The sequence below is a fragment of the Charadrius vociferus genome, unplaced genomic scaffold (genome assembly GCF_000708025.1).
Source record: "Charadrius vociferus isolate BGI_N301 unplaced genomic scaffold, ASM70802v2 scaffold329, whole genome shotgun sequence".
Lineage (NCBI taxonomy): Eukaryota > Metazoa > Chordata > Aves > Charadriiformes > Charadriidae > Charadrius > Charadrius vociferus.
The window spans coordinates 2,145,668-2,156,075 of NW_009649982.1; the positions used below are offsets into that span (position 1 = coordinate 2,145,668).

The following is a 10,408-nucleotide window of genomic DNA, read 5'->3' on the forward strand; positions in this document are numbered from 1 at the left end:
TTAGTGCAGGGGAAGCGATGAGCAAGGGGATAAATGGTTCAGTGCTTTTACCTTGTTGATGCTGGCCACTGGGAGCTGTACGCGTTAACTGCGCTTGGGAAGGGGTAACAAAAGGCACTGAAGCGGGGGGGGGTGTGTTTGCTCTGAGAAGACCTGGGTGTCCTGTCCTTGCTGCCCATGTTTGGTGAGCGTGGTGAATCCTGGCCCGTGCCACTGCTGAAAGGAGAAGGAAAGGGAGTATGATTCAGGTGGAGCTGCTCAACTTTTAGGAAAATTCTGGAAACTTCTTACATGCTGAAGGTTATCATATCTACTGGAGCAGGTCACTATTTTATATCTTACACATCTGTGACAAAAGGGAGTACTTTTTTCCTTTTTTTTTTTTTTTTTTACAGCCTCCCCGCCCCAATTTGATCAGGCTTCTCGCTGTCTGGAGCTTTCACGCTAAGTAACACTGGCCTCTGTGAAACTCGTCCCAACCTTCTTAAGAGCAAAATCCCACTGAAATCTGAAATCCAGGCAGTTGCCGAGAGAGGTACTTGCCCTGTTCCACCTCCCAGAGGCTGGAGCTGCTTTTTTTTTTTTTTTTAATCTGTAGGACACTGCATCTCTCTCGCTTCCGATGCCACCGCCATGCAGGCACCTGCTTGTCCTGCAGTGGCGAGGCAGGCAAAGGCGACGAGATTAACTTGGTAGATACACCGGCAGCACTGCAGGCAGGAGGTAGGCAAGCAGGAGGACCTGACCCTTGGCAGGAAAGAAACCCCGCTGCGCTGTACACTGCAGGTTTCTCTTTGCCCCTTTGTCATCCAGCCCTTTTTCATTGTGGTTTTTTTGCTGTGAAACTCGCATCGCCGTCTTCTGGACCCTTCTTTTGGCAACGTTACGCCAGCCCGGGGTTTCCTGCCAGCCTCCTTGGCAGGGGAATGTCCCCACCAGGGCTTACCCCGCCTGGGAAATTCCACCGTGCAGAAAAAGTCCAGGGAGCCCTGCTCACACCACCCTCCTCCTCCTCCACCCTGCCGCTTCCTCTCACATGTCATAACATCCCCCCCCTCCCCGGTTAACCAGGGCTAAAAGATAAGTGGTGTGTGAGCCACTGCAACAAAACAAGCCCTATGGGTACTCAGCCTGGTGCTGTAATAAACTTGGGGGGGGGAGGGGACCATTGTTTAGGGTGTCTTTTTTTTTTTTAACATATAGATTACTTTTTTTTCCTGTGACCAGAAAGCCAGAGTAAGCAGGACTTTTGTGAGGGAGGGGGGGGGGGGGGGAAGTTTCCTCGCCACTGCTTCTCTGTTTCATACCGTTAAACCTCAGAGGAGCTTTTCAATCATTCACACAGACGTGGCCGTAAGGGACGATCAGCTCCCAGTGGGGAGCAAAGAACTGGCTTGTTTTCCGTAGAGCTAATTCTAACTTCGCTCCTCCGTCATGCAGGTACACTTATTACCATTTTATTTGCTTTATTGCTTAAACCCTGTCGTTGATTGGAACAATATTGGCTTCTCTCTCTTATTTTTTTTTTTTTTTTTAACTTGTAATAGTCTTGCAAGTGGCTTGTGCTACAATTGTCTGTGCCTGTTTTGGGGTCAGCTATGGAAGAACAGCTGGCTTTTGGGAAGGTAATGGGTAATAACCAATATTGAAGAAACCACAATGAGTGGTGGGTTTTTTGAAAGCTCACAGTAGACCTAGGGGTAAAATACCCCTAAATAGCTTAGCTGTTTCAGGCAAATTTCTCTGTAATAATCTTTTTTCACGGTGAGGATGTAGTAGTTTTCCAGAGTTAGGACGGATGGGAAGCTACGCTCTGAGAGCACTGAATGAAAGAAATATTATTAGTGGAAACAGGTGTTTTGTATAATCTTGATTAGTTTCTTTTCTGGCAGCTCATCAGTAATTTTGGAATAGCAAAGCATCATCAGCAAAAGAGCCTGCCAGCTTCAGCAGGTCAGGAGTAAACTGTCGTGGTGCAGTGTGAGACAGCGCAGGGAAACAGATATAAATGTAGGGATCTATGCCTACTTTCTTGTAATTTAGCAAAATATCTGTGGGAATGAAAAAAAAAAAAAGTAAGTTTAATGAACTTAAACTTCACTTTAAAATTTGTTTATTAGACCAAACCATAAAGTTCTTTTCATCGCCTGGTGAGGGTTTCTCTGGCTTACCACATGGGGTGGATTATGCAGCACCTCGGTTCATTACCCGTGCCTGTGTCTGGCAGGCAGGGAAGGAAGTGCAGCACTAAGCTTCTCGCAGAGGATGAAATACGGTCTGGATTTTAGACACCCAAAATTTGGGAGCGTGTTTGTAGCAATGGTGTCATCAGAGACTTGTGTATGGCTGTGGACGGGTGGCTTGCAGGTATTTTAGATGGAAGCTGCATATTTTCAGCTGGGACATTGGGGCTCGCCTGGAGGCACACAGGGGGCAGAGAAAAGGTGATACCCTGGGCTCTCCCTCAGCCAGACTGGGCGACCAAACAGACATCCCCGAGGGACATCAGGAAGAAAGCTGTATTTCTGCTCCAAAGGGAACTGCAGTATCAGCTTGGTTTCTTAGGCAAGCAATTCCTTTTTGGCTAGTTAGACCTTTTATTGACTTTCTTTACAGCAAGCCACGTGTTCCCCATCGCGTTTAGTGGCAGTGGGTGGCGAGAGCTGGGCACCGGCTGAGCCTTGGGTGCCTGAGGCAGCTTCAGCCCTGCGCCGTGCCTTGCTTTCTCCAGAGCCCTGCTGCCACCCCAGGTGGGATATCATCATCATCATCAACAACCACCTGCTGGAAATGGACTTCCAGCAGCTCTCTTTTGCTCTGGGAAGCTGCCCTTGCCACCCATGGGCTGCCTGGAGCAGCAGGGTGGCAGCCACAGCCCCATCCCTCCCTTCAGCTCTGCCTCCTGCTGCGGTCTGGACGGCTGGACCTGCCCTTGCTTCTGTCCCTGGGCTTTGGGGGGCGGGAGAACTCAACCCTGAGGGTGCTGCTGAGAAACCCCTGCGTGACTTTTTGCGTTCCCAGTCACAAGCTCCTGAGACAAAGTGTGCAAGGTAGAAACAAAAGCTGCCTCTGCTTTTGCTTTCTTCTGAAGAAATTGGCAGGAAATTAAAAGGAAACTCAAACATCCATGGGCCAGCTTCTGTGAAGCACAGCATCCTGTCAGACAGGACGCGTCTGGCTTCAGTTGGTGTCTTTCCCCAGCTGAGAACTGGAGGAGGGAGCCACTGCCTGGGAACAGAGCTTTGCACCGTGACCCACCAAATCAAAGAGTTTATTTTCAACTTTCTTGATGTTTTATGCTAACTCGTGCACGATTTACATATTACTTTAGATTTGTCATTACTGTCATGGATTTCTTTCTAAATGCATAGCAACCGGCTGTTAAGTCTGTGGAAGCAAGAAAGAACATAGTGTTAGTATCCTTTCCATGATATTATTATCTTTTATGCAGACAGAGGACATCTGTGGTTGAGACTTACGTGGCAGCAAATTCTGACCCATAGATGGAGCAATGTTGTCCCAGCACACATTTAACTGCAGACAAAACCTGCCCTAGTATGTGCAATTCATCCCAAGAACCAGGAAAGCCTCTGTACCGCTGCTTGGAAGTAACCTAACATTTCCCCTACCATAATAAAATTTTATTTGGCTGCCTTGGTTTAGGTGCTTTTTTAAATGAGCGAATTTCCTGTTTATTGAATTTTTGTCTGACTAATGGAGGACAGCTCTACAGCTGAGTTTCAGGACTTTCCCAAGGTCAGCCAGCCATGTGTTTTGAAAGCTGGGATTTCTCTAGTGGATGGAATTCTGAACTGAAGGCATCTAAAATCAATAAACTGGAAAACATGGTGAAATAAGGTCAAGACCTAAGACAAGGGTGTTCTCTTCAATGATCTTTGCAGTGTTAACATGGCACAAGTGTCTTTTACTGTGATTGTCTCGCTTCTGCCTGGACTTTGCTGCACGCCGGTCCGCACCGTCGAGCAGAGGGTACGCGCGCAGGCTGTGTAGGATTGTGCAAATCGCTGCTGAGGCTTCCTGCAGGTGTTGAGCCTGATCCTGCCGTGCAACCGCAGCACAGCTGATCTGCACATGGGCTGCCGGTGTGTCTGGGATTTCTGGGCTGGTGAGCCCAGTTAGATCTGCTGTCCAGTAGATGCGCCTGGTTTGCCATGTCCGAGGAGCGGATAAATTTTCAAAATCTGCCTGGGCAACGTTTTTGAGTGGAAAAACACATTTGGGAAGCCTGGATGGATGGCAACCTTAACTTTTGATAGGTTATCTATTACTACACATGAATTGATAGACTAGAAAAACAGGGTCCTGGGTAGACTGTGGTTTGAAAAATCATCTTTTTTCTGGGTTAGTCTTGACTGTAATAAAGCACATTTTCCATCTTGTTCCTGTACTAAAGAGTTGAGTGGAGATGCTGCCTTGGGACAGCCCTGCAGTCCCTGCTAGAAAGTGATTTTGCTTTACAGGTGGTTGAAGTGATTCTTGTTTGCAGAAGGCAAGAAGACTGAAACAGAAGTCCACCAGAGCTGTGGCTGCAGCACAGGCTCCTCTGTTTGACAGCAGAAAATCAAACTCATGTGGGCTCAGAATGAGAGATTTTGGCCCAGGTTGGTCGCCCAAGTTAGGAGGGAAAATGTCTTCAGCATGAATCACAAGGAAAACTGACACTTACCCCTTTAGACCTCCACTGAGGCTCCTCACCAGTGCTGAGAAACTGCACTAAGTCCCTACCTAAACCAGAATATCATAACAAGAAAAATATTTTGAGGGAAGAACACGCACTATTTACCTCATCTATGTACACACAGTATCCTTTACAGGTGACATATGACGTTGCCCTTTGCTATGGGGAAACGGCCTTCTGCTCCTTGTTTACACGCTGTGACATCAATGGTGCGTGTATTTCTTAGCCGTGCGTTCCTACTGCAAGGTGCTAATGAACTAATGAGATATGTAAGCTTCTGAGAAAACATGACTAACCAGGGCAGTGAGCACGTTGAGAGGAATGTCCACAAACACAAGGTGTACGTACAGGGAAACTGTTTACTTGTACAGAAGTCGGATCCGCTTAGCCACCTTTGTAACACTTGCTGGGTTTGGGGTTTCTTTTCCTCTGTACTGATTTCAGCTGCTTTATATGCGCAGTGTGAAAGGACCTACTTAGTAGTAACCCACTTTTTTTTTTTTTTTTTTTAAATATCAGACAACCTCAGAGGAAAAAAGCAAAATTGAGGGCATTCTTTGGATCAAAGGAGCAAGCCCCAAAAGATATATGTTAAATAAATAGTCTGAGTTTCCCTCTAATATGAAGAATTATACATGCCCCCTTTTGAAGTTCAGGCTGATCCCAGAACGTCAGTCTTGGAGACCAATGTCTGGGAAGAATGTAGCAATACAAGTATAGCAAAGAGGGAAGAAACACTGACTCCTCTGTACAGGTTTCTAGAGCAAAAACGTGTCATGGACCATTTCCAACCTGCTGACGTGTGGTCTGCTAAACCGTTAAAGCAAACACAGATATTGATCCCGGACGGTTTCTAGGAGTGGGAGAGTTACGAAGATTTTACCTCTGGTTTTCTCGATGCTATTCCAAAAGCGAGCCGAGCATTCTGTGGGCTGGCTTGGGGTTTGCCTGCTGTGTGGAAATACTGCTGGGGTACAGAGGTGGCGTTCGCACAATCTGCAGCAGGATGCTAATTACACTCATTGGAGGATGAGGAGCGTTTGACATCCATACAGCAAATACTCACTTGTGTTAAGCAACTGGGTTGTAAACTACCATTTTTATTTCCAGTTTAAGAAATGCCACAAATGTTACATGGCTCCAGAAACGTGTTGCAAAACTGAATGCTTGTTACTAGTAGTTTGCGCTCTGCCACTTCACCTGGAGGCTGACCCTTGTCCTGCGCTGCTGCTGAGGAGATGGACTGAAGGGAGATGTTTATTCTGATCTCATACCCGCTGAACCATGGGCTGCTCCCAGAGCTGGCACGCTCCTCGCTCGTGGTTAAGAGGGACCGCGTGCCTGGCAGAGCGGCTACGTGCAACTCTGCAGGGAAGGCAAAGCTCCGCTTTCTGGGCTTGACTGATTTATTTACGTATGTATTTCGTTAGTTAGCTAAAGCCTACATCCCCTGTAGCACGCACCCCGGTAGGTGCCCCAGGGGCTGAGCAGAGCCGGCACAGCGATGCTGTACAGGCTGTCCCTTTCTGTGCAGCAGACCAGCCACAGCCACACAGTGGAACAACTCTTTGCCTTGGCCTCTTCTGAGCTTCACGTGGCTTCCACGAGATGCATCGTCTGTTTGGGGGTTTTTTCCTTCCATCTGTTGCATGTGTGACCTGGAGCTACAGCTGCAGGGAGATTTTCTGAGGGGGAAGAGGAGGTAGGATGCCTTCTTGGAGAATAAGCTAACGTAGAAGGAGACAACCGGCAGAATCTCGCCCATGCTGTCTCCAGGGCGCAGTCCTGGAGCAAACTATGTCCACGCTTCACCCAAAGGAGCTAGTTTGTCTCAGAATTGAGCTCACATCACGAGCGCTCTTACCAATACTGGGACTTGGATGTGAGGGTAAACTGTGGGGCCACATTGTTTGACCATAGAGAGGTGGGGACTAGTTACGTCAGGGATGAGATCGGCGGTGATCACTTTACACCTGAAGCTATAAGGGATGGCACAGGCTGTTGGGAGGACGTATCTGCAAGCACGCACAAGTCTCTGCCCGAGCTTTGCAGCCCGGATTTTTCCAAGCTGAGAGCGCTCAACCTGTCTGCCTGGTACCCCCTCTGCTGCCTGACGCCGTGTGTGGGCTTTGCTGGGCGGATCGCAGGCAGTTGTGCTGGAGGTTTCCTTTCAGCTGCCTTGCGGCCCCTTTGTTGGACGGCCCAGCAGCCCCATGCCCCACGGCGTCGCAGCTCGGACTGCAGACCTTGCGTCAGAAAGGATGGACCAGAGACGGCTGAAAGCTGGGCAGCAAAATGCCCCTCTCCGTCCGCATTTGTGCTGTTGTTATTCAAATGCTGTTCTCAGTACGAGGGCCCAGATACAAGAGAAAAATCTCACGGTTACAATTAAAAAGGGCGTTGGAAGCATGGAAGTCTGTTTTAACAGAAAAACCCTGAAAGACTGAGCAGGGTCCCTGGTTTTGCTTTGACATTGGGCAGTGGCTCACCTGGTTCTGCGTGACAGGGACAGTGTTCCCGGAGGCCTGATGCCGAGGGTATCCCAGCACAGCAGGTCCAGTGCATCTTTTCCTGGTGCTGGCTCCAAACAGGAGAGCAGCGGGGAGACACGCGACTGTGATGAGCCCAGATGCTTAGTTGGCGGTGGAGGTCTAACGTGTTAGCTTTTTGACCTTGCCGACTCTTACAGTGAGACCTCAACCCAACAAGTGCACACGTTGAGGCAACAGGATTCTTTTCTGGTCTTATCTGAATTTTCAGATCCCTTCAAAGTAGCTCAGTTGCAGATGCAAGCCACATGCTCAAAAGCAGCGAGCAAAGCTGTTTCAGTTATCAAGTTTATTGGTATAACCTAAACCCGAGGCTGATTAGCTGTAATTCCACAATACTCGCCCAGGCTGTGTTCTGAAAAGACGAGTTTTCGGGAACAAATGCATTTTGTTTCTTATTTTTGCAGTGGTCTGAGATACCAAGATAAGCACACCTCGCTATTTCTAGATGTATAATAAGGAAGGTTTCAGGCTAAATGTTGTTAATACTGGCCGCTAGTTGGCATTATTGATACATCCCGGTAAATGGAGGTGATGCAATGATAACCCAGGAGGGCAGCGCTGGGGGAGCTGAGGCATCCTCCCCTGTGCTGGCCTCACAAAAAAGGACAGCTCTGGAGGCTGATGGGTTGCCCTGTGCTACAGCGCAGCCAAAGGAGGCTGAAGCCGCCTGGACACCACAGCCCTGCAGCACCTTCCTGGCTGATCCCGCTTTTCCCCGGTTTGCTGCTGTCTGTACGGGCTGTCCTGGCTTTCCCGTCAGGAGAAGAGGTGACAAGCACTTTTGGTCACCGCCCTGCCCAGGAGGAACTTTCTTAGGCTGAAGGCACCTCACGGGGTCTGGGTCACCACAGATGTTACGTAGTGTTTGGGCCAAAACCCAAATACTCAAGGTCTGCAGCATTAATAATTACAATTTGTAGATGTAGCAATAATTTACCAGTAGCTTGCATGGAAGCGCTTTGAGAGCACGAGGCTGCTGGGAGCCAGCTCATCTTGTGCAACCGATGGGTGTGTGTATTTATGAAAGAGCCTTTTGTTACAGAGCTCGGTGGAGTTAGACTTGTCTTAATCTGCTTTGACTGAGAGTAGATTTGTGCCAGAAGACCTGAGAAATAAGATGTCGCTGATGAAACAAGTGTGAGTTGAAGTATCAGAGTGTCTCCCGAGGTGGATTTTGCTTGGTAAAAGGGGAGGAAGTCAGCAGTTCAGCCTTCAGGAGACTAGGAACTTTGGAATAGAAGAGAAAAAGAAATTCCACACCCTCATTAAGACAAAAACCTCATTAAATTGTTTTATGGGATAGTTTTCATCCATACGTAGAGACTAATGTTCAATTAAATCCATTCCAAAATCATTACTGAACAGCAAGGATAAAGGTGCTGTCTGTCCCTGCCTGTGTGTGGTTTAGGGACCTTCCATGACACAGTCGGACTACAATGAGAGAAATCCACTTCCGGTTTGAAATCCACTTTTTATCTCGACATTTTTAAGGGAATTGCAGGCAACTATGATACCAAATCTGATTTTTGGGATTATAGACTTCTCAGATTCACATCACCATTTGCTTGTTAAAAGGCAAGATCTATTTGCTGCAGTAATTTGAGACCCTCCTGGCTAGATTAAACCCAGTGGCATTCTGGGCTACCTGGCAGGGCTGCGAATGCAAAGGTTAATCAGTCGGATGCGCTTTCAGAAAGTTGGGTTGTGGGTCCTCCCGTCAGCCATGGAGCGTGCAAAGAGGGTCTGGGAGCTGAAGGATCTCTGAGCAGCAAGCGCTTTTCAATGAGGAAATACTTAAAAGCGTCTACCTAAGGCTGAGGTATCGTAACTGAGATCTAAGGCTCGAAGAACGACAGAGAACCATCTCCTTGTGCGTTTAAAACCTGCAGCCTGATTTCCCAAATCCTCACTTGCATAAAGAGGTTCGTTGAATGAGGGAGAAGGTACGCTTGGGAGATAGCTGCTGATTAGGGAGCAAGTGAGTTTTTACCTTTATTAGACTGTGCTATTTCTGGCACTACTTGGCATCCAATTTAATTTTACGGGTTACGTTTGCAAATTTTACTGTGACTGCATAAATTTAATCTATGGTGTAAACCAACAGTCTTTGGAGTAGAAAACTGCTAATTCCCAGTGAAACCCTTCCTTCACCTGACAGTGGAAGAAATATTTGAATAATATAAAGTAATTCCCTCCTGCCTTCTCATGGGCTGATTAATATAATTTCATGTTGCACCTGTCCTGTGTTTTCTAATACAATCAAAACATGTATAATAATCTAAATTGTAGATCTCCAATTTGCATAATATACTTTAGAAATACTGTGTTGTTTTACCACGTATGTTTGGGGGCAGCCATGGTCCTAAAAACATCCTAATCGCAACCTCGTGGACAAAAACGCACACTCGTATTTTAGAAGATGGAGACCTCAGTGGAAATGGGGAAAGCAGAAATATTTGTTTGAAAAGTAGAAATCTGAGAAGCCTCCCCTGTGAATATTGGTAGTAACTCAGGAGTGATGTTAACAGTAAGCGCAGGCACACGGTTTCGCCCGCTTTGCATTTCGATGTTGCGTTGCTTGCCCGCTTCTCCCTGCTGGCCTTGACCGAGAGGCTTTGCCGCCGCAATGTGGTGCAACGCAAAAAACCCAAAATAACTTCTGTGTTGGCTCCCTGCCTACTACACGCTCCGATAACAGAGGAAGAGAGATGACTCCTCTCTGTCGTGAGTAATCGCTCACATTCCCCTTCTCTCTGGATGCTGCCCACTTGACACACATGACCAAAAAAATTCCTGTCCTCCAAAACCAGCCTCTCCGGAGCTGAGGCCTGGCAGGAGGGAGGCAAATGCTCCCGCGCCATTGCGCTTAGGGCGAGGGGTAAGTGTGCATGGGCACACGAACCTGCATCAGCAGCGGCGGGGGGCTGAGGGTGACGCTTGCTGTTTCCAGCTCTACAGCTGCACAAGAGGGTGGAAATTTGGGGTTGCACGCATTGTGAGCAGGGGCCGAAAAACCTGTGGGAGGCTTCCAGGGACAGCTTTGAAGGATAGGGTGCAAGGCGGCATCCCATCCCCATTGTCCCCATCCCACCCCATCATCCCTATCCCACCGCAACCCCTTCCCCATCATCCCCATTGCCCCCATCCCCATCATACC

The 10,408-nt window shown here is 48.0% G+C and overlaps 1 protein-coding gene across 1 annotated transcript in view; it reads left to right on the forward strand.

Moving 5' to 3' along the window:
* Positions 1-1,339: 1,339 nt before the first annotated feature.
* The window catches only part of NFKBIZ (nuclear factor of kappa light polypeptide gene enhancer in B-cells inhibitor, zeta), a 17,039-nt gene continuing 7,970 nt past the window's right edge, over positions 1,340-10,408 (forward strand). Inside the window, exon 1 of the mRNA XM_009891638.1 lies at positions 1,340-1,440. The gene's annotated coding sequence lies outside the window, so the exon portion shown is untranslated. The remainder of the gene's footprint in view (positions 1,441-10,408) is intronic.